The sequence below is a fragment of the Peromyscus maniculatus genome, chromosome 9 (assembly GCF_049852395.1).
Source record: "Peromyscus maniculatus bairdii isolate BWxNUB_F1_BW_parent chromosome 9, HU_Pman_BW_mat_3.1, whole genome shotgun sequence".
Taxonomy (NCBI): domain Eukaryota; kingdom Metazoa; phylum Chordata; class Mammalia; order Rodentia; family Cricetidae; genus Peromyscus; species Peromyscus maniculatus.
The window spans coordinates 71,015,086-71,037,797 of record NC_134860.1 but is presented as its reverse complement, the minus strand read 5'-3'; the positions used below and the strand labels follow the sequence as shown (position 1 = coordinate 71,037,797).

The window sequence follows — 22,712 nt, the reverse complement described above, 5'->3', positions numbered from 1 at the left end:
TTGAACCTTGGCCCGTCAGGGAAGAACAGCTGGGCCCAAATCCTTTAGCTCTGTGGGTTACAGAATGAATGAATGCTCGGAGTTCACAATCTGACCGGCTCTGTCACTAAATGTCACTTTTGTACATGAAAGATGACCCTCAGTTTTCAGACGAGGCTTTGGAGTAAAGGCCACTCACTGTTGAGTTGACATGGCAATCTGTGTGGTTTGGGGGTCCTTTCCGCACAGCAGCAAAGGCTTCAGCCCCCACCCTCAGGGGCTTCCACTGAACTGCTCTCACAGCTGATTTCCTCCCCTGTGTGTAGGTCCACAGGAAGCCCCTTATGTGGAGGTGGGTGAACGTCCAGCCCCTAGTCTAGTGGAAGCTGCCGCTGAGCTCTGGGTCATTTAAGCCAAGCTGGCGCCTCCCTGAGAGGGGGCACCAGGGGACTAATTAGGCAGAGTAAATGGCAGGCCAGGATGGGTGGCTACCCTCCGTAGATGTGTTTCTGCTGAACTGTGTGAGCAGAGACAGGAGGAAGGTCTAGACGCAGGCAGCTGCGCTAGCAGAGGAGCATATTGGGCAATGAGAGCGGTAATTTGACTTTTTAATGAAATAAAGTGCTAATTACTTGGGTGCACACCAAATATAAAAACAATAAGAAATTAGGCAGTGGCAACTTGCAGACATAGGGGCACCAGACCTAAAAGATGAGGGGGAAGGATTAGTCCTAGACACAGGCTAAGCAAGAACACCACTTTAGGAACAGAATACCGACTGTACCAACCACCCTGGATTAATCCTTTAGAAACAGGATATCGGTTGTACAAATGACCCTAATTTAACCCGTGGCTCAGACCTGGAAGAGGAAACCTCGGACGCTGTCCAATCTCAAAACCCCACGGTCTAAGGTCTCCAGTTAGGATGCCCATGTGTTCCGGGCTCCTCCCATAGACCCCACCCAGATCCTGCGGAGCTTCCGTTCACACTTCAGGCTTTCTCAACCCGCGGTGGAAGACCCCTGCTTTCCCAGCTCTGTCTGCCTGGACCCCAGCTCAAGTCTCTCTTTGCAGCTCTGGATGGCAGAGGAGTAAGTATACATGCCCCTTCCCCACCCACCCCGCCACACACAGACTGGCAGCCGTAGCGTAAACCGTAAACCGCCAGAGCAGGAGACGAGCGTGTGTGTAGTGTGTTCGAGTCTTGTCGGCTTTAGTTAGTGAAGGATGCTTGGCCAGAAATACCATGGACGGGGGAACTTAAGCAACAAACATGTGTCTCACAATTCCGACGCTGTCTAGGAAACAGCATATTGGAAAGTTCCGTGGCAAATTGTTTGGAGCTGTGGTACCCAAGCTTCTGTGACCACATAAAGTTAGGGGTTAGTGATAAGTAGTGAGCATTTCATTTCATCCCCGGGGGAAAGGGTGGCCACAGCAGATGAGAAAACTTTCTCCCCGTTTTCACTTTAAGAGTCTGAGGTTTAGAAAGCTGAGTGGGGAATCAAGTTCTTAACTGTCTGTTTTGTTCTTATCTTTTTTCTCTCCCTGAAGAGTTATCACTGGAATATATCTATATCTATATATCTGTGTTTATGTTTTATAGTTCTTGTGTGTGTGTGTGTGTGCTGCTTAAGAAAATATGCCAAATTTCCACCAGAATATGAAGCAGGGAAAGCATGTGTGATCCTTTTAGAACCAGGCCCTATATGTGGTGGGGTGGGTGGTGGTGGGATGGACTGTGACCAGGCCAGGAACATACCCAGCCCCCTTGCCACCAAAGAGCTGAAGTCAGCCTGGCTATTACCATGTAATCTGGGTCATATATCACCTCATTCTCCTACCAACCGATTCTCCTGCCTCGGTTACATAGTATAGGTCAATAGTAGCTAAACCTATTTCATTTTTCTTTTTTAAATATTTATTTTTCAATTGTGTGAGGTGAGAGAGAGAGAGAGAGAGAGAGAGAGAGAGAGAGAGAGAGAGAGAGGAGAGAAGGTACCCAGAAAGTCCAGAAGAGGGGGGGGTTAAGATTCCCTGGAGCTGGAGTTATAGGAGGCTGTGAGCGGCCTGATGTGGGCACAGGAAAAAGAGCTTAGGTCCTGTGCAAGAGCAGTGTGTGCTCTCAACTGTTGATCCATCTTTCCAGCCCCTAAACTATTTTGCAAGGCAGGACGTCCCTTCCCTTGGAAACCTTTAGGAGTAGACTCCTTGCTTTGTCTGGTGGGGCTGGAAGTCATTCAGCTGTCCACTGTGCCGCTTGCTAAGAAGTGTATTCAACTCAGTCTCCTCCTTCCTCAACAGGCCCCCCCCCCTATCATCTGCCAAAGCTAGTACCTTCCTCCCCTGAGGTAACTATTCTATATAGGGATAGTTGGGGGCCTACCCCTACCTATATTATATATCAATTTCTTGGCTCTTTCCTCCATACATTTTTTGCAGCAAGCCTTCCTGTCCTTGGAGCGCACTCTGCCCCAGTCAGCCAGTGGGATGCTGTCCAAACCATCTTTTAAGGATGTTTTTTGATTTTCTCCTTTACTTTAGGAAGCATCTTTTTTCTCTTGAGATTTTTTTCTTTCCTTTCAGTCATGAAGTGTTCTGCTTGTGGAACAGATATAAAGGTGGGAAGGAGGGTAGGAAGGTGGGAAGGAAAATCTTCATGTTGGACTCAATGCACAGGGCTTTCTTGTGCAGAACGTCCCCTATCACAGAGATAATAGGTGGTGAGCTTTAGAGGGCCTGATGCCATCTGAAATCATTCTTTGAAACAAGGTGCACCAGGGTTTAGCTTGTGGGCTTTCCCAGAAGGATTTGTCAAGGTGGCATAGTGCTTTGATTAATTAACGGAATGGGGTTCTATACAAATATCACTTTCCTTTACCCATGAAATTTCTCTCAAGCACAGCTTGAGGAAAAGGAACTGAAATTCAAGGCTGTAAATGCAACGCTTCATCCGCATTTGCATCCTGGGACACAGGGATGAAGACATGATGTTGTGAGAACGTCACACTCACATTTCAGCCTTGCCTTGGCAAAAAGGAACTTCCTGAGGTGGAGCTCCAGCCTTTGTTTGCCACCAAGGCCAGTAGCCCAGTACTCTACTAGCTACCCAGGGCTGCCAGAGAAGAATCTTTTGGGCAGAAAGTTCTGATGAATCAAATGTTTGTGTGGCCCAAACTCCTACATTGCAACCGTAACTCCCATGTGATAGCGTGGAGAGAACCGCTTGGCCACTTCCTGTGACTGTGAGAAAGTACACGAAAAAGACTTATTTTGGCTCAGGGTTCAGAGCTGTCCACAGTCACTTGGCTCCATCAGTTCTGGGGCAGAGTGTGGTGGCAGAAAGTCCATGGTCCAGCAAAGGTACACACCTTGGTAGATAGCCAGGCTAGATATTGTGGTTTCCCGGGCTTGGGTGGACTTGGGTATAAAGCCTAATCCCTGGGACTGTTGGACATCAGTGGACATAAGCCTGGCCTCCCAGGAAGTCTGCAAGACCTATACAGCCTGTGGAAACTCAGTGAGGCTGGTGTATTTCTAAAGTACTGAAGTGCACATGGTAATAGCAGCAAGTGCGGGCCTCAATGGTTTCCTTGCTTGCAACATTTTCCTATTAGGACCACCAGGGGGCGACAGAGTACTCCCTTTGCCTGTTCTTGCTTCAGGTTCTTCGGGTCAGTTTTCTTACCTTCAGCACAGTGCCCGGAGCCTGACTCATGGATCAGTCTTGATTTCTTTTAAAATCAGAACGAACCAAACAATATTATAAATAAATACAGAACAACGAACCCAGCCTGTTTTATATTAATCTTTGTACCAACATAGTTGTCAGGTATAATTTTTTATTTTATTTTGTTACTTATTTTTTAAATAAGAGTGGGCCATGAAGGCAAAACTGCCTTACATTTATGAAAGTGACAGTTTTCCCAGATAGGTTCTGGACTGGACTTTGAAGAATGGGTTGGCAGCCTGGGTTACCACTTGACTTGGTTTGCTCAGGCAACTGATCGGGTAATGTCTGAAGTAGTGGTTGTCAATCTTCCTAATGCTGCGATCTTTTAATACAGTCCCTCATGTGGTGACCCCAATGATAAAATTATTTTCGTTGCTATTTCATTACTGTAATTTTGCTACTGTTATGAATCGTAGTGTGTAATATCTGTGTTTTCTGATGGTCTTAGATGACCCCTGTGAAAGGGTCATTCCACCCCAAGGGGTTATGACCTACAGGTTGAGAACCCCTCGTCTAAAGGCATACCTGTGTATTGATCCCCACTCAGTTCATATGGGGTAAGGGTAGCCACATCGAACAGACAGGAAGAGCGGGGGTGGGGGGGGCTTCCATCTTAAATTATGTTAGTGATCAGAAAATGACACCCAAGAGTGAAACATAGTAAGTAGACTCAGAAAACACATTCTCCCTGGCTTCTCCTGCCCTCCAGCTCTCATTCTTCACTCTTTCCCAAAGCAAGACAAAGAAACCAGCGGTCGCCTTCCCGAAAGCCAGCCACAAAGGAGAGAATCACACTTTTAATTTGCCCAGCTTGGCTGGGGAGCTGGCCCCAGGGAAGCAGATTCCGAGTCCACCAGGGTCCTGCCTCAGACCCGGGAGAGGAAAAGGCTGTAATTGAGCGGCCATGGAGCACCAAAGCGAACAGGCCTTGCTGCATTTCTTTATCCAGTGTAGTTCCCTGTATCTACGCTAAAGGCGCCACACCACAGGCACCGGGTTCCAGAAGCCTGCCCATAGACTAGGGACAGATCCCGATCCCCCTGCCTGGGTGCCCCCCAAACAGTTCGAGCCAAACAACCGTCTTCCATGTCCAGAGGGCTGAGTCCAGTCCCATGGGGCCTCCACAGCCACCAGTCCACAGTTCATGGGCTTGCACTAGTGTGGCCGGTCATCTCTGCACGTCCTCCCATCATGATCTAGACGACCTACAGTATCTCTCCTCTCTCTCATCAATTGGATTCCCGGAACTCAGCCTGGTGTCTGGCCGTGGATCTCTGTATCTGCCTCCATCAGTCACTGGACAAAGGCTCTATGATGACATTCGCTAGGCTGGTGAACAGAATAGACTGGTCCAGGCACCCTCTGGACCACTGCCTAGCTGTGTCCTTCTAAAGGGCCAATAGTGGGTGTCAGAACACAGTCCAAGACTGGAGTTGTGTTAAGAATTCTGAGTGCTTGTGAGAAAATTCCAAGAAAAGAAGACAAGAGTCTTGTGACCTCAGTTTCTTCAAAACACAGAATTGTTCTTGGAATGTGCTTTCATGCCCCTCCCAGGGGTAGTGGAGGACAGGAGTGAGCTGACTTCAGATGATTCATCACAACTGGCTATTGTTATTGGTTTACATGCCTCGAAGGAAAAAAACAAGTTTTTGCCACAGACGGCTTGTCACTGTGATTGTACACTTTACTCACGTGATTCTTCTTAACCCTTAGAGTATAAATTGTCCGAGGCTCTGAATAAAGTTGGCTATTGGGTGAAACTCTAGTCAGCTTTGTTTTTAGGCTCCATTCTCCCAGGTTCAACCACCGGCTAGAGCAGGGAACAACTGGGCAGGCCAGAGTTGGTGAAGGAAATCCATTTTATTCAATGCAGCATCCCACGAAGGTGCTGGCGAAGCTTTCCACACAATGGGCTTTTACAATGCTATCAGGTGACATTGGGCAGGGAGGCTGCGTGACTGGTGGGGTCATGGACATCAGGGTGTGTGTCTTTTTTCTCTTCCTGGCTAGACTATTACAATAGACGTTTTCCTCGGGCCACGTAGGACTTTCTGTAGGTTAAGGAACACAGCAATTTCCATGTGTTTTATTAGCTGATGATGCTCAGATTGAAAAAGTAAAAGAGACTGAACCATTCTGATGTTACCCAAAGGTCACCAGATAGCCTGGGCTCTGACACCTCCAAACTGTTATTTAGCAGTTCATGTTTCCATCATCTCTGTATTACAGTTTTTCTTTAGAAGTTACAAACTGCCCAGGCCAGTTCCCAAAGGAGCAAATGTTGTTACACTCAGAAAAATCAGAGTGAAAATTACCTTTTCCCCTAATGAATAATAATGGTTCCTTGAATTTGACATTTCAATATTTCTGTCCCATTTCTGCTCTTTGAGGCAAACACTTAGGCAACTTTCCAAACTGCCAGTACCTCAGAGGTGTATGCATCTGTGCCAAAACAGAGCTCTCACCACAGAGGGAATAAGATATTTTATTCTGGACCCATGTATGGGGGACCATGCCTGGGACCATGGATTCAAGTTCCCTCTATTATCATGGTCCAATGTGGCAGCAGTGCCATGAAGTTCTATAGTAAGAGAACAAAAGAATGGCTTACATCAAGGTCCTTTTCAAAGATACTGCTGGAAACATTGGGTAGGCAGTTACAGCCAAGTGTGGACATCTTCACTTTTGGCTACATGCTCTCTCATGCCATTCTTAACCACTGAGCTAGTGGGGGCTAGGGGTCTTGTCAATACATTTGGCAAGGATTTACCTAATAGTCACAAAGGTGGTCGGTTAGATACCATTGTGAACAATGAATGAATGGATGAATGGGACTAACAATAGCCTAGGATAACAGTTCTCCACAATCGCAGAAGTTCTGATTAGCTAATCAGACTTGTAGAATATTTAATGTAGGCTTGGCTTTTTTTTTTCCCCTGGAAAATTCTAGTTCACGGGTGTTATCTCTAATAAAGCTGTGTGGAGTACATGGCTTGTCTACATCACCTCTAAAGTTGGTGAGAAAAGCAAGTCATTAGAAGCAGTGGAAACTCCAGGGCTTGTCCAATTTCCTCTCGTTCCAGAAACGCTAGCGCTGAGCCACATACCAACAATCACATTTCCTTTTTATATACTATTTCAGCTGCCCCAAAGTTAGTATTTATCTCCCTCTGAAAATTTACTTGGTTTTCTTTTTGCGCCATCCTCCTTTCCCCTCCTAAACACCTTGTGTGATCTAGAAAACATGATGAAATTTTCTTAGCATTCTCATCCTTTCTGCTGGATGCTCTGGGTGCCCCCCTCCACAGGTGCATACCGCTGCCAGCCCCTGTGGGCCCCTCCTTGCCAATCTCCTGGGACTAGCTTTTTATATTTATTGTACTGCTGTTTCTTCCTGGATTTTTCTTTTTCTTCTTGACTTTATAATTTTGACTAATTGCATCCCATGGTTGCTTCCTGAGAAAACATAAACAGGAAACAATCTTTTTTCAGTTATCATTCTTCTGAAAAATGTCTTAATTCCATGTGTTTAAATGGCAGATTTGGCTTCTGTCCAGGGAAAAGGTCCTATTTTGAAGCACTTCTCCACTGTGTCCTAGTTTACAGCTGAGAAATCCAAAGTCATGGTCAATTTTAATTTCTTATATGTGATTGTGTTTCCTTGGTGGAAGCTTGTAGGATAATCACAGGAATTCTGGGGTTTCATTTATTGGGTGCTGTGGATGGGTTCTTATTCTTCATTATGTTGGCAATTGTTTGGGTTCCTCCAAAATGTTCTTTTGTTCTTTCTTTTAAATGTCCTTTGGACACAAGTCCCCATCTTTAATCCAGAAGCCATCTGTTGTGGGATAGTCTTTTAGCACACTGTGAAGATGCTTTTATTGGTTTAATAAAAAGCCAATAGTGGCCAATAGTTCGGCAGGATTTCCAGGCACAAATAATGCTGAGAAGAACGGAGTTTCAAGGAGATATAGAGGAAGCAGGACATGTAGGAGATGAGATAACAAGCCAGGAGCCACATGGCAGCAGGTAAATTAATAGAAATGGTTAATTTAAGTTATAAGAACTAGTTAGAAACAAGCCTAAGCTATCAGCTGAGCTTTCATAATTAATAACAATTCTCCATGTCATGATTTGGAAGCTGGCAGGTGGGACAGAGAAAGACTAGCCACAGCTATCTCCAATTGATAATTGATAACTTCTTGTAAAGGAAAGAAGCCGGCTTTCTCCAGTGGAGTCTTCACTGAGTATATAAACCATATTCAATGGCAGGCCTCATGCCCAGCAGCAGATGGCCAACACAAAATGAACTCAATGGTAATTTCTCATAATTTTTTAAAAAAAGTCTTTCTTGGTGTTTTGCTTGTATATTATGGTTTTGGATTTTGTGATTTTATGGTTTTGCTTCTGTATGTGTGTGTTTCCTGTACTTTTTATTTTGTTTATTTTATTTTTTTGCCTGTTTGTTTTCTAAAGAGAGAGAAAAAATAGTCATACAGTTGGATGGGTGGGAAGTAGGCAGGATGGGAGGAGATGAGGGAGGGGAAGCTGTGATCAGAATATATTGTACAAAAAACATTTCAATAAAAGAAAAGTCCTTTCCTGCATGTTCCCCCATTTTGCCACCTGGTTTGACTTTTCCCCTAATTGTGCGCTTGTCTGTCACCTGGTTCTGTGTTTTGAGTCACAGATGACCTTGACCTTCTCAGTTCTCTTGAACAAAAAAGCCCCTGACTGACAATGTTATCATCCTCTCAAACTAGGTCAACTTTGTTGGTCCAGCATTGCTTTCTCTTGCATTTCTCTGTTTTTCTTTCTTTTTGATTCCTTTTCTTGGTTTATTGAAACAGGATCTCACTGTGTGGTCAAGACTGGCCTGGAACTTATCTATCTGCCTCAGCCTCCATGTGCTGGTAGTGAGCATCACCCAGCTTTTGTATTTCTTTCTTTCTTTTTGTTTTTGTTTTTGTTTTTGTTTTTTTTGAGACAGTGTTTCTCTGTATAACAGCCCTGGCCATCCTGCAATTCTCTTTGGAGACCAGGTTGGCCTCGAACTCACAGAGATCCACCTGCCTCTGCCTCCCGAGTGCTGGGATCAAAGGCGTGCGCTGCCACACCAGGCTTGTATTTCTTTATACATGTGGATCTGTGCCTTTTTAGTTGCTTGGGGGTCAACTTGATGAGCGTGGGCAAAAATAGGACGACTTCTGTATTACGCCTGCTCCTCCCAGGGAACAAGGACCATTACAGGGGAGGGGCAGAAAGGCCATGACCCAGAGGTCAGAAAGGACTGCACTCAAGTGGGACTGCCACACTCCTGAGCCTACAATAGCAATGGTTGCCTGCACAAGGTCAGGCCAGTGAAATTCAGTCATAGGGGAGTGACTCGTGAGTCTTCCATCCTTAGCTGAGGCGCTATGGGCAGATGAGAGCTACAGGGAGAAGACGAATCAGTATTCTGTGGCTCCTGGTAGGTTGACCACACTCCCGTGGATGGCCTACATCCCTGAGTATATGGATAGCATAAATTGGACTTGGCTTGTGTGCTGACTAGTTTCATGTCAACTTGACACAAGCTAGAGTTGTATGAAAGGAGGGAACCTCAGTTGAGAAAATTCCTCCATAAGGTCCAGCTGTAAGGCATTTTCTTAATTAGTGATTGATAATGGAGTGCCCAGACCACTGTGGGTGGTGCCATCCCTGGGCTGGTGGTCTTGTGATCTCTAAGAAAGTAGGCTTAGCAAGCCAGGGGAAGCAAGCCACTAAGCAGCACTCCTCCATGGCTTCCGCATCAGCTTCTGCCTCCAGGATCTTGCCCTAACTTCCTTCAATGATGGATGTGGAAGTATAAGCCAAAATCAACCCTTCCCTCCCCAAGTTGCTTTGGTCATGGTGTTTCATCACAGCAGTAGAAAAACCTAATTATGACACCTCTATTTGATTAGTAAGGCTGGCTCAGTGCTATCATGTCCTCCTATGCAGAATGACTTTATTATGTCCTGCTCAACCTATAACAGGTGGTTATGATGAACACTGGATCAAGATAGAACTCTAAGGTGTCACATATGTGTTGGAAGTAACCATGAAAGAGTAGAGCTGGAGGAGTAACAGAGAGACCTGAGAAAAGCCTCATCAACATTTTCAGTGAAACTCACTAATGTTGAGTTGGGTGGTGGCACATGCCTTTAATTCCAGCACTCGGGAGGCAGAGACAGCTGGATCTCTGAGTCCAAGGTCAGCCTGGTCTACAGATTGAGTTCCAGAACAGCCTGGGCTACACAGAGAAGCCCTGTCTTGAAAAACCAGGAAAGAAAGAAAGAAACTCACAGATTTTAGATGTTACAGCATCAAATAATATCTTACTAGTTTTTCATGGGCTTTGCCTTTATTTGGCAACTTTAACTAAAGACTCATAAAGGGTTAAAACTGTTCTTCTGGGGGAAGTTGCCTTTTTGTGCTCTTTCTTTGTTCTGTGTCAGTTAAATGCAAGCTTAGCTATTAAAAAGAAAGAGGAGGAGGAGAAGAACAACAACAACAACATTCCAATCAGAAATGGTAAATACAGAACTCAGAAGGTTGGTAACCAGTTAGGTAACAGCAGCATGTGTATCAGAGAAGTAGAGCACTGTAGGGTTTATAAGGATTTGTCTTATCTCTTTATTCACCTGGGCCCAGCAACTATTAAGAAAGAGGGTTTTGCTGTAAAATAATCCTGTACACTGTGAATATGTATTACTCTCATTGGTTAATAAAAAATTGACAGGCCAGTAGCCAGGCAGGAAGTATAGGCCAGACAGCCATACACAGAGGACTCTGGGAGGAGGAAGAGTGGAGTCAGAGGAGTCATCAGGAGCCACAGAGGGAGCAGAGCATGCTGGAGGACAGGAAAAGCCATGAGCCATGTGGTAGAATGCAGATTAATAGAAATTGGTTAATTAAGTTGTAAGAGCTAGTTAATAATAAGCCTGAGCTATTGGCCAAGCATTTATAAGTAATATAAGCCTTGATGTGGAAACTTGGAAGTGGCTGCTGGGATGGGAAACCTCTACCTACAGGGTTTTGTTTTTTGTTTTGACAAGACTCTTTACTTTCCAACATACCAGCTTGTTACCAATGAAACTCTTTGTTCCCACATAGTTCTGTCTCTTCAGTTACTAAAGTGGGAAGCCAGGGAGCCAGACCTGTCACAGTTACAGCTGCTGTGGAGGGTCTCCACATTTTGAAGCAGAGCTCTGCTTCCTGGCTGTCTGATTCTTTCATGAATTCCCATTTGTTACAGACACTGACTAGACTATTGAGAACCTTGAACTTGGAAACTCAGTTGTCCTTTGTGGATGAAACATATGTGGTATAGAATTCCATCCATGAAGAGTGGGAGGTTTTGGATCACCCCTTTCAAGAAATGGGACCAGGATGCCAATATGTGGTCACCAAGAGAAGAAACTGGATGGTGGATGCAAATGAGAGAGTTACAAATGGCATGTCTGAGGAAAGAATGTGCCAATCTAAGAACCGATCCTGGATTGAAAGGGAGGTCGGGGAGTACAAGTGTCTTCAGAATCACTGAGTAAAGGGGATGCCAGTGTAGGATGGTGCTGTAACAATTACCTCAGCTAGGCAGCTGCATTCTCTTATGTGATGGCTCTATCAGTTCAGTCCCAGGAGACAGTAAGAAAATTCTTTGGTCTAAGATTATGTTGATTAAAAAAATGCTTCATGAGATGGGGAGAAGGCTCAGGAGGAAAAGTACTTGCCTTGTAATCATGAGAGTCTGAGTTCAATCCCTTGAACCCACTGGGTATGGCAGCATATGATGCAATCCCAGTATTGAGTAAGTGGAGACAGGCAGGACCTGGGGACTCATTGGCCAGTCAACCATTTCTGCACAGTGATCTCCATGTCAGGGAAGGATCCTGCCTCACAAAACAAGGCACAAACAAACAAAAAACAGTGGTGTGGACAATGTCTGAGCAATGGTACACAAAGCTATTGTCTGACCTCCACACATGTGGACACAGACTTGGGTGGATTGAACACATTCCTTGCCCAATGTTTTGTGAAGACATTCATTCACAAAACTCTTCACTTGCCAAGGATACAGCAGTAAGCAAGACAAAGATGCTTGCCTTCATCAGCCTGTCTTTCGAGTGATGATCCACTATTGTGGAGACTGATGTGACAGCCGTAAGTGTTAGACCGGCTCTCTAGAGATACACAACTAATCTGGGTGGCATTCCAATTAGATTATTCCAGAGGGGAAAATGGTTAATAAGCAAAGTCAAATCCTAGTCCCATTGGCACACTGTAGGTTAATTAACTGTTCTCTGGTCCCCCATGAGTTTGGGTAGTTTGAGGTTGTTCCAACACTCAGCTGAGTGCACTATGAAGACTTGATCTCCAGATTCAAACCACTTGACTAGACCCTGCAAAGCACTGAAATTAATTTTCCTTAGCTCTGTCAGTCTCAAACATCTTCCTTCTACTTCACTAAGCATTTCTCTTTTCCCTGCCTCAATGGAGATGTTTGTTTGTCTTCCACAATCGTATTCTTATGCAGCATGTGCATAATAGCAAGTCATTCATATAGTCCTTCCTCAATTTATTTTTAGACAGGGTCTTCTTATGTGTGCTCAGTCTGGCTTTCAACTTGTGATTCTTCTGTGTCAGCTTCCTAAGTGCTGGAATTATTGGAATGCATTACTATGCTAGGTTGGATTTTGTTTTGTAATCCTATCAACTAGTCTGTTTCTCCTTATTGGTAAGTTGAGGCTATTTACATTTTAGGTTATTATTGATCAGTATTTATTAATTCCTGTGTGGTGGAACCTTCCCATTTCTCCATGGGAGGCCCACTCCCACTTTTTTCCCAGGGTACTCTTGAGGAGAAAGAAGTGAGAGATATTTAGAGAGAAGGATAGAGGGGAGAGAGACAGATAGAAACACAGGATAGCCTTGGGAGGGCCTGGATCAATATCCACTGGTCCCGTCTATCTCTTCTAAAGGGCTTTTTATAGGAATGCCAAGGAGTGGAGAAAAGACCTCCCCCCCAGCACAGCCAAGTGCAGACTCTTTCCAATCACCTGGTAACTACACATGTGGTCAAGCAATCCTCTAATGCAGCCCTGATGGGTAAAGCAAGCTCATATCTCACTAGGAAACCTTTGTGGGCCTCCACATTCTTGTAGCTTCATTGGTTGGTTTTCTGGTTGATTATATTCTTGTTCATTCTTTACTTTCTCCCTGTTAGGATCAGAGGCTGTTTATTTTACTGTGTTGGATCCAATGGATTCCTTCCTAGTTTTTGTGGTAGTTTGAATAAGAATGACTCTGATAGGCTCATGTGTTCAAATACTAGGTTCCCAGTTGATAGAACTGTTTGGGAAGGATTAGAAAGTGTGGCCATGTTGGAGGTGGTGTGTCACTGGCCTGTAGGTTTCAAAAGCCCACACTAACTCTGGTTAGTTCTCTTTGCCTTACACTTGTGGATCAAGATGTGAGCTCTCAGCTGCTGCTCAAGCACTATGCCTGCTTGCCTGCTGCCATGGCTCCCTGCTATGATGGTCATGGACGCTAACCCTCTGAAACTGTAATCCTCCAATAAGCTCATTCTTCTATAAGGTGCCTTGTCCTGGTGTCTTCACAGCAATAGGGAAGTAAGTAGGATGGTCTCTCTTATTTATTGTTCTCATGAAATGAGAAATCTAATGCAGAGTGTGCCACAGGGTTAAAACCATTAGGGTTAAATGTGGGAATGACAAATTAAGTGAGATAAAGAAGGAGGAGACAGAGAAAGAAAAAGATAGAGGAGAAACAGAGTCCAGAGAAACATGAAGAAGAGACTTTTAGGGAGGAGAACTGAAAACAGCAAGAAACTGGAAAAATTAGAAAATTAGATTAAAGAAATAAAAAAAAAAAGAAAAGAAAAGAAAAACAGATAGCATCCAAACATTCCCAACAGTGAGAAAATTAAAGATAAGATTAGGCAACATGCAAGATGGGGAATACAATTTAAAACATGAGAGCTTATTAGAAAAAGGAAAAAAAAGATAGGAAAAAATGAATAATTATAAAAACTGCATAAGCAAAATTGTATGAACGCATGATTGGGAATAAAAAGTAAAATAATTAAAAAAAAACATGACAAACTAGAAATGCCCCTGAAAGTTTAGTAAGATAAGAAAAGGAACAGCATTTGGAAACCATCAAGCCCAGAGGAAAGAGGAAGTAAAATAGACCAAGTGTTGGGATGCCATTTCTCTGGGTCCTCAGAAATTGGAGACGGCCAGTTCTATGCACAGGCAGTGTCAAGGGGATGGGTGAGATGGACGTGTGGAGCCTTCTCTTCCCTGTGGTTTAGACTGGGGTTGAGCCTGTGTGGGACAGTGTTCAATGTCCACCAGGGTTCTTTCCACATTGATCTCTCCCATTCTTCGCATCTCAGGGGCTTCTGCTGGCCATGGTCAGCACTGGAGTCTATGTGCTGGGCTGGCTCTCCCATCCTCCTGAGACTCACTCTCCCCATCATATCCCTGTGTGTTGCTAATGTTCTAGTAGGGAGGTGTCTCCCAAGTGCATTGGGTGTGGAGAAGCAGCCATGCCAGAGCAGATAGTCTGGATTGATGCTTCTCAACCCCCCCCCCCCAAGTATTGATTATCTTATGAAGGAATGCTGCTGTGGGTGTCAAGTATCCTGATGGCAGGTTAGCACCCTAAGAAGCTACAGCAATGGATGGCAGAGAAGGCTTCCACTTGTCCAGCTCAGGCTCAGGGTTATCAAACCGTCATGAGGTCTCTCCCACTGTCTCCCTGACACAGAGGGTGGAACCCGCTTTCCCTGTGCACTTTACCGTCTGGCTGATCCTCCTGCTGCCTACCCTTTTTCCTTGTCAGCTTCTGAGCCTCTCAACTCCCTACAAGCGCCTCTCAGGGGAGTCTTCCACCCTGAGTCTGTGGTAGGTTAAATTCAGGCTCCATGGCTTAGAGTTTTCTCCTTCCCCATAACTCGGTCTCTCTCAGATGTGGATAGCCACTGCCCTCTAAATCACGGAGGAGGGGGGATTGATAAAGACGTCCCATTAGGGCTGAGTACCCCACCATCACTTCCTTACAGCATCTTGACGAGGGATGAGTTTCTGTGTCAACTGCTACCCACTACACACAGATGCTTCTCTGACCAAGGTTGAGAGAAGTACAAGTCTGTGGGTGTAAACATCCGTGTCTAGAAGGGATGGACAACATGGTCCCTTAGTGAAACAGCATGGATAGATTCTCTCCTAGGTTCTGTGAGCTCCCCAGCCCTGGGGCTCTCGACCAGGTTTGCAGTACTGGACGTCAAGTGGCGGCTCCTGGGAAGAAGGCCTCAGATCTCATCAGAAAGTAGTTGGTTAACCCCATGATGGTGGTTATGGTTCGTTAGAGTGGAGAAATACAGATTAACGTCAGCCATAGAAAAAGGGAAGGAAGGTCACTACCATTCAGTTTTTTCATCAGTGAAGAAATGTGGACAAGACTTATTCTCCCAGCAACAGTGTGTAATGACATGGAAGGGAGCTCATCTGAGCCATGGTTTCCAGATTTTCCTTAAAAAGAGGTTTTCTTTTATTTTTAATTATGTGCCTAGGTGTGAGTATGTGCACACGAGTATAATACCCTTGGAAGTCATAAGAAAGCATCAGAGCCCATGAGCTAGAGTTCTATCTAGGTGGTTGTGAGCTGCCTGATGTGGGTGCTGGGAACTGAACTCGGGTCCTCTGTATGAGCAGTGAGTGCTCTTAGCCACTGAACCGTTTCTCTAGCCCACAGAATTTTTTCCCCAAAGGTGGGAGTGTTCAGGCACAGCAGACGGCTGATGTGATTGTCCTTACTCTAGCCCCTCCAGACATCACAGGGAACCTCATGTCATGGTCCAAGACTCCAAGCATCAGTCACATTGTTGGCATCAAGTATCTTGGGGGCTCTAGGTTCCCAGACACTCCAAGACACTCTTCCTTGCACACTATACCAAAGGTTTTATTGTTATCTCAGGAGCAGAAAAGGGCTGTGCTTTTCTCTGAGATGTGCAGGGCTTGACCACCCAGACTTGCTGAGTTAGTCCTTAATGAGTAGCGCTCCACAACATTCTCACAGTTAAAAAGGATTCAGACATTATGGGTGGGTGTACCACACAACTTCTAAACACTATCCTTATAAATGCAGTGTGTTTGGGCTGCTGTTCCTGGAAGCTCTTATGCAGGGCGTGACAATCCTCAGGACAGCTTTAACTTATCATAGGAAGAGTGACATTACATTAGGACGGCCACCTACACACTTCCCGAGGAAGTTTACAACGGGCTTCTTATGAGAGAGACTTTCACATTCCATTTGAATCTAGGTAAATTACGAGAAACATCTTTTCCCTCAGGAGAAGATGACAAGGGAAGAAGCATTTGTCCCCATGCCAGGGACACCTCCAGAGTGGCTTTTCCTAATCCCGTGAGAGCACCAGGGAAGGCTGCATGCATTTAGAAAGCTACACTCAGAGCTGGGTCTGAGCTCTGGCTTTTCTACCTTCTTAGTGACTGCAGTGGGTTGTAGGGACCCAGACATGTCAGAATCCTTCCTTACCCTGAGCACGGTGACCTTATTAGGAAATCGGGTCTTTGGGGATATAGGTAATCCAGGGAATTAGAGGCATTTTCCTTGTTTGTTTTCTATTGCTGTGATAAAACATGGACTCAAACCAGCTCCAGGGTGGAAAGGGTTTATTTCATCTTAAAAATTCCAGGTCTCACTCCATCACTGAGGGAAGCCAGGGCAGGAACTCAAGGCAGGAACCTGGAGGCAGGAACTGAAGCAGAGACCATGCAGGAGTGCTGCTTACTGGCTTACTCTACAGAGCTTACTCATCCTACTTCCTCATAGAACCCAGGACTATCTTCCAGGGTGCCACCACCCATATCATTAATTAAGAAAATGACTCATGGACATGCCAATCTGATGGAGACATTTCCTCAGTTGAGGTTTTTCTTCCCATATGACACTAGCTTATGCTAAATTGACAAAACCCAACCTATGATGTGATTAGCCTAGAGTTACAGTTAAGCTATAATTTCAATGAGTAGTGTCTTTAGACCATGGAGGGGAGGATGTGATGTACAGAAACACATAAAAAAGACTGGGATGGTAAATCGATGAGCCACAGGATACTGGGGTTTGCTGGCGAGTGACTAGGAGAGATGCAAGGAAGAACTCTTTCAGGAGTCCCCAGAAGCTCCCAGTCCCCATAATGCATGGAAGACATTCAATAAATACTTGTGAAATGCATGAATGAAATGAGTGAATGCTTCTGTTGAGGCAAACCTTTGATGCCAGGACATAGACCTGTCTTATGATTTTAGACTTCTGGTTTCAAGAAGGGTAAGAGGATGCATTTCTGTCTCTTTAAACTAAGCTTGTGGGAATTTGCCTCGGTAGACCCAGTGATCTAGTTTCACTTTCTGAATATATGTTGCCCATAGTTTTCTCATCTGGGACACTGTGATATCCACCTATTGAGGGGGTAAAATGAGATCTTGTTTTCGGAAGAGTAAGAGGCTTTCTCATTTGCAAGTTCTGTTTCCTTATGTATGCATGGCCGTGTGTGTACGTGCTTGCCTGAACAGGTAGGTGTTCATAGAGGCCAGAGTTTGATGTTTGGTTGCCTACCTCAATTGCTTCTCCACCTGACCAAGAGATAGGTGTGCTCACTGAACCTGGAGCTCCCTGTTTTGGCAAGACTGGCTAGCCAGAGTGCCTGGGACCTGCCTGTCTTTGCTCCTCAGTGCTGGGGTGCCCTGCTGCCGTCAGCTCTTACATGGATACTGGTAATCTGAACTCAGATTCTCAGGCTTGCTCTGCAAACAGTATACCCATTGAGCCCTCTCCAGCCCACTCTCTAGACAATCACAAATGTGTCCTTACTGCTTTTAGAGACTTCAGGGTGTGGTTTGTATTTTAATGACAGTCCAGCCATGAACTTACTGGCAGGGGCCCTGCGGAGAAACATATCATGATTTCAGTGCAAATAGTAAGAAAAGGGAAGCTGGGTGGGAGAAAATGTCAGCACCCAGGTTCTGTTTAAGAAATACATATGTCTTTGCACGAAGGATAGACCCCGCCAAGTGACTCCATTGGCATCTAGAAAGGTAAGCCCCTACAATAAGATTGAACCAACCTGTGACTATATGGTGGTGCCAGTCTGTGATGGTGAGCAGTCTAGCTTTCTTTCCTCTGGACCTTCTGCTGTTTACATGCATTGGCATGGGTTTCTAGAGGAGGCCGAGAGCAAGCGCAATGACATCAATAGTTAGAAGTATTGCTCAAACCGAGGAAGGACTGTTGGCTGCAGAAGGCAGGAAGTTATCACTCACTGCTGTAGCACTGCCACTCCATAAGGTCACCACGGTGCTATGTCATTTCTTATCCACGAGTCTGGAAGAGCGGCTTCCGGTATAGGTGCGTGGGGCCCCAGACCATTTGTCTCTGTCACTCGATGCATACATGTGCATACAACTCATATGAGAGGAATCTGCAATGCGCTCCTTCAGGATATTCAAATCCTCCATGTACGGCAAAGGAGAGGAGGGGTAATTTATCAGGCACCTGTGCTGTGCCAGGAGCAGTGTCAGCTGAATCTACATACATTTTCTGATTTAAGCCTCATCTCATTGACTTGCTAAGATCCCGGCTTAAATTGGATTTGGGGAATGTGGCCTGAAAACAAATTGGCCATGGAACTCAGACTTCACAGGTCATTGGGAGGGGAATTATTTTCCCCTGAAAGATGCCCATTGTTAAAAAATGAGCTTTCCACTCATTCTCATCCATTCAACCAACAGGTACTCACTGAGTGCCTTTAGTTGGCTCTCTTTAAGAGTCAAGAAGAAAATTTCAAAGAATTTTGGTAGTCAAGAGACTGGTTGATTGTGATTTTAGGAAGGTAGTCAAGGCATACCTCACCCGGAAGGTGGCAGTAAGCAAAGCCTGAAGCAGCTGAAGGAAGAGTCACGTGAGTAGCGGAGGTGGGGCCTTCCAGGTAGAGTCAAAGATACTGTGAGAGACTGCTTAACTTGCTCAAGGGACAGTGAGGAGACCGGTGACTGTTATGGAATAGGTGAGGGAAAACAGAAGGTCGTCAGTGTATTTGCAGGACTTTGGTAGGGGTGAACTTGGTGGTTTTTAGATACATTTAGCTCTTGTTGGGCTGGCCTGTGTTTTGTTGTTAGTGGGCTTGCCTAGCATGCACAAAGCCCTGGGATTCGATTCTCAGCATGACATAAACTGGGCCTGGTCACGTATTCCTGTAATGGCAGCATTTGAGAGGTGGAAAGAAGATCAAGAGTTCAAGGCCACCCTCATCTACATAGAGTTTGAGGTAGCCTGAGCTGCACAAGACTGTCTACAAAAGAAAAAAAGTAAAGATTACTCTTGGTTTGATGACATAGATTATAGAAGGATAAAGTAATTGTCTATGGCTATTGTAGCAAGTGATCACAAACAAGGAGCTTAAAGCTTTAGAAATGTTCTCTATTGCGGGAGTTACAATTTTTAAAATCCATGTGTTGGTAGACTCCCTTGGAAGGCTCTAGGGGAGACTCCACTTTTGGAGACACAAGCTTCTGGATGTTGTTGATGGTACTAGGTATTCCCTGGTTTGTGGATAGATAAGTCCTGTCTCTGTTTCCATACACATATAATCTTCCCCATACTCCTGGGTCTCTGCTCTCTCCCTCTATATAAAATCACCATCATTGGCTAGTGGGCTTTGAGTTTTAGTACACCATCTCATCTTGATTGTACCATTGTACCTGCAGATATTCTATTTTCAAATGAGATCTCAGCCACAGGTACTAGGTGCTATGTATTTTGGGGGAACACATTCCAGCCCATAATGAGGGGCAACTATAGAAGCCAAGAGTTCAGATGAGAGAGATAGAGATAGGCAGCTTAGACCTGAATTGGAGCTGAAGAGTGATGAGATGTAGTTTAGCTCTGTGTATGTGTTCAGATCTGCATCAGTGACAGCTCCTATCAGATTGTGTGCATGACAGAAAAGGAAGCATTGTGGACATCCCAACACTGTTCACCTGGGCATCGGAAGGGTATAGATGCCATGGACTGGAGTGAGGAAGCCTTCAGGAAGAGCATGCTTGGGAGTTATTTAGGGGTTTGATTTTGAACATGTTTCAGACATTTTTTTTTTTTTTTAGATATTAACATGGTGATGATAAGTGAGAAACAATCTATAAATCTGTGACATTTTAAGGGAGAGATCTGAGCTATAGATGACACATCACTGGATCCAGGTGGGAGAGGCATCTTTATCACTGGATCCATGTGGGGGAGGTGTCTTCATCACTGGATCTGGGTGGGGGAGGTGTCTTCATCACTGGATCCAGGTGGGGGAGGCATCTTCATCACTGAATCCAGGTGGGAAGGTGTCTTCATCACTGGATCCAGGTGGGAAGGTGTCTTCATCACTGGATCCAGGTGGGGAAAGTGTCTTCATCACTGGATCCAGGTGGGGGAGGTGTCTTTATCACTGGATCCAGGTGGGGGAAGTGTCTTCATCATTGGATCCAGGTGGGAGAGGCATCTTCATCACTGGATCCAGGTGGGAAGGTGTCTTCATCACTGGATCCAGGTGGGAAGATGTCTTCATCACTGGATCCAGGTGGGGAAAGTGTCTTCATCATTGGATCCAGGTGGGGGAGGCATCTTCATCACTGGATCCAGGTGGGAAGGTGTCTTCGTCACTGGATCCAGGTGGGAAGGTGTCTTTATCACTGGATCCAGGTGGGGGAAGTGTCTTCATCATTGGATCCAGGTGGGGGAGGCATCTTCATCACTGGATCCAGGTGGGAAGGTGTCTTCATCACTGGATCCAGGTGGGGGAGGCATCTTCATCACTGGATCCAGGTGGGGGAGGCGTCTTCACCCTCTAGAAAAAAGGAACTTCCAAGAAATGAGTGGGGAGGAAGGAAGGGCTTTATTCAGAGGTCAAACAATGGGATAGAGGGGAACTTTGCTCATCAATCAGCCTCCTCACCTCCAAGGGGGCAGATTGAGAGCTTACAGCTATAGGGTAGAAGTAAGGAAGGAAAGAGTAGGGATAAGCAAGGGGAGAGATATTCCTGTGTTTTTGGAGAGCTATAAGCTCATCTCCTCTACCTTTTATGGTCAATGATCGTTTCAACCATTTATGGCATTTCTAGTCATGGTAGTTGGTAGGTGTCTTTAACCTTGACATGGGGAGAGAGGTTGAGCAAGTTTGGGTCAAGTTAACCCCCTTACTATGTCCAACATGTCTACCTGCACAGCTGAATAGAATCCACCTCAATCAAAGGTTGAGGCTCAAAGGGGGCAGACACACTTGAAGGTAGAGGTGTGAAGTCTTCTCTTCTTATTCCAGTCACTCATGGGACACCTGCAGGCCCAGGAGGAAGAGATGATGTTTTTTTTAGCAAAAGCAGCCTTCAGGGCCCTGAAAAGTAACCTTGACAACTGCCATTCCAACCCATGTGGATGATGTAGAGCTGCTGGGAAAATAATAATGTACTGCCCAATGTGTGACCTCCAAATTTGTGATCTTTAAGTCAACTGAGAAAAAGTCAATTTAGTTTGTTTAGGAATTTATCTATGCAGGAAGGGAGAGAGAAAAGGAGGATAGAAAAAGATAGATAGAGAGATAGACAGACAGACAGATAGAGAGTTTAGTTCTACCCTGACCTGCTCTGATGTCTGAGTCACTTAAGGTAAGGTTCTTTGATCACACAACTAAGAGTCCTGGATATATAAATGGTGAACGTTCTGTTTGTGTATAGATATAATCACAAAAATATTCATTTGAATATCTGGACATCTGGAAATAATTCTGACATTGGAAAAGACTGTAAAAGAATAAATCTGTCAGTTTTCTTAGCATAAGCCCCAAAGCACCTTCCTTTTCGCTGGGAATGGACATGATAAGAAAAACTTGGTCCCCTGGGACAACAGCTAACAGCTAGCTGCCTGCTAGACTCATTTAGCACATTCTCTCACTTACTGCTTTCAAAGCCCTCTGAGATTGGCCTGACATTACAAAGAACAAAACCTAGTTTTGGAGCAGTCAGGTAATTCACCTAGAAACATCCAGCTTCTCCAGCGGAGATTTCATCCTGTGTTTCTCTGGCGGCAGGACTGGAGATGTTGACCAGCATGTGATTTAACCTCACAAATATCCATATTAGTTTGGTTTATCCACCCAAGAAAAAATATTTCTCATTTGGGAGAGGGTATTGCCAAGTCACCCCTGGATTCCTCTAGCCTTGTGTTAGTACCAACCATCATGGATCTCCTTGTTATTCTTAACCTGTGGTTCCCCTCAAGGCCTCATTTCTGCTAACATACCTACATTTCCCATGGGAGACTTGAAACCATTTTCTATCGAGGAAGGAATGTTTGCTAAGATGTTAAATGAATGTCTATGTGCTTGCTTTGTGGTCTGGTATCTATTCTTCTCCTCTCAACAGCATACTCTTGATTTTGTTCATAGTAGACTCCAACCCCCTACCCCATCCTCTTAGAGTAAGGTATTATGGCCATGCTATCCTTTACTTCTAAATATTTCAGCATGTGCTTTCTAAAAACAAAGACTTTTCTTACACAATGATCCCAACCAGAAATTAACATTGATAGCACATTATTTTCTAACCTACAAACCTTTTCTGTGTGTGTATCGGCAGTGGACACAGCAGTAGATTTTGTAGCATAAGAAAATGAAGACCTCTGTTGTTGTCTTTTTGGCCACTAATCCAGAGTCTCTGTGGAGTTTGCTATTGTATTTAGTGATACAGACCTATTTGTGGGCTCATTTGTTTTAGGGGTACGGACCAGTGAGGTTGTAGACTGTCCCTCAGTCTGAGTGTGCCTGGTCATGCCTGGTGATTGGATTCTGGTTATGTGTGTGAGTCAGTGTGAAACTGCCCTTCCCATCAGGAGGCAC

General features: G+C 44.9%; 1 protein-coding gene and 1 long non-coding RNA gene across 2 annotated transcripts in view; one reads left to right on the top strand and one right to left on the bottom strand.

Moving 5' to 3' along the window:
* Positions 1 to 981: 981 nt before the first annotated feature.
* Positions 982 to 22,712, top strand: part of Cysltr2 (cysteinyl leukotriene receptor 2) — a 79,134-nt gene continuing 57,403 nt past the window's right edge. Inside the window, exon 1 of the mRNA XM_076545354.1 lies at positions 982 to 1,070. The gene's annotated coding sequence lies outside the window, so the exon portion shown is untranslated. The remainder of the gene's footprint in view (positions 1,071 to 22,712) is intronic.
* LOC143267423 (uncharacterized) lies at positions 4,640 to 6,422 on the bottom strand. Its single transcript, XR_013042519.1, has 2 exons — positions 6,324 to 6,422; positions 4,640 to 5,763 (listed from the first exon to the last, which is right to left on the bottom strand). It is a non-coding gene; the product is annotated as an uncharacterized LOC143267423 (long non-coding RNA).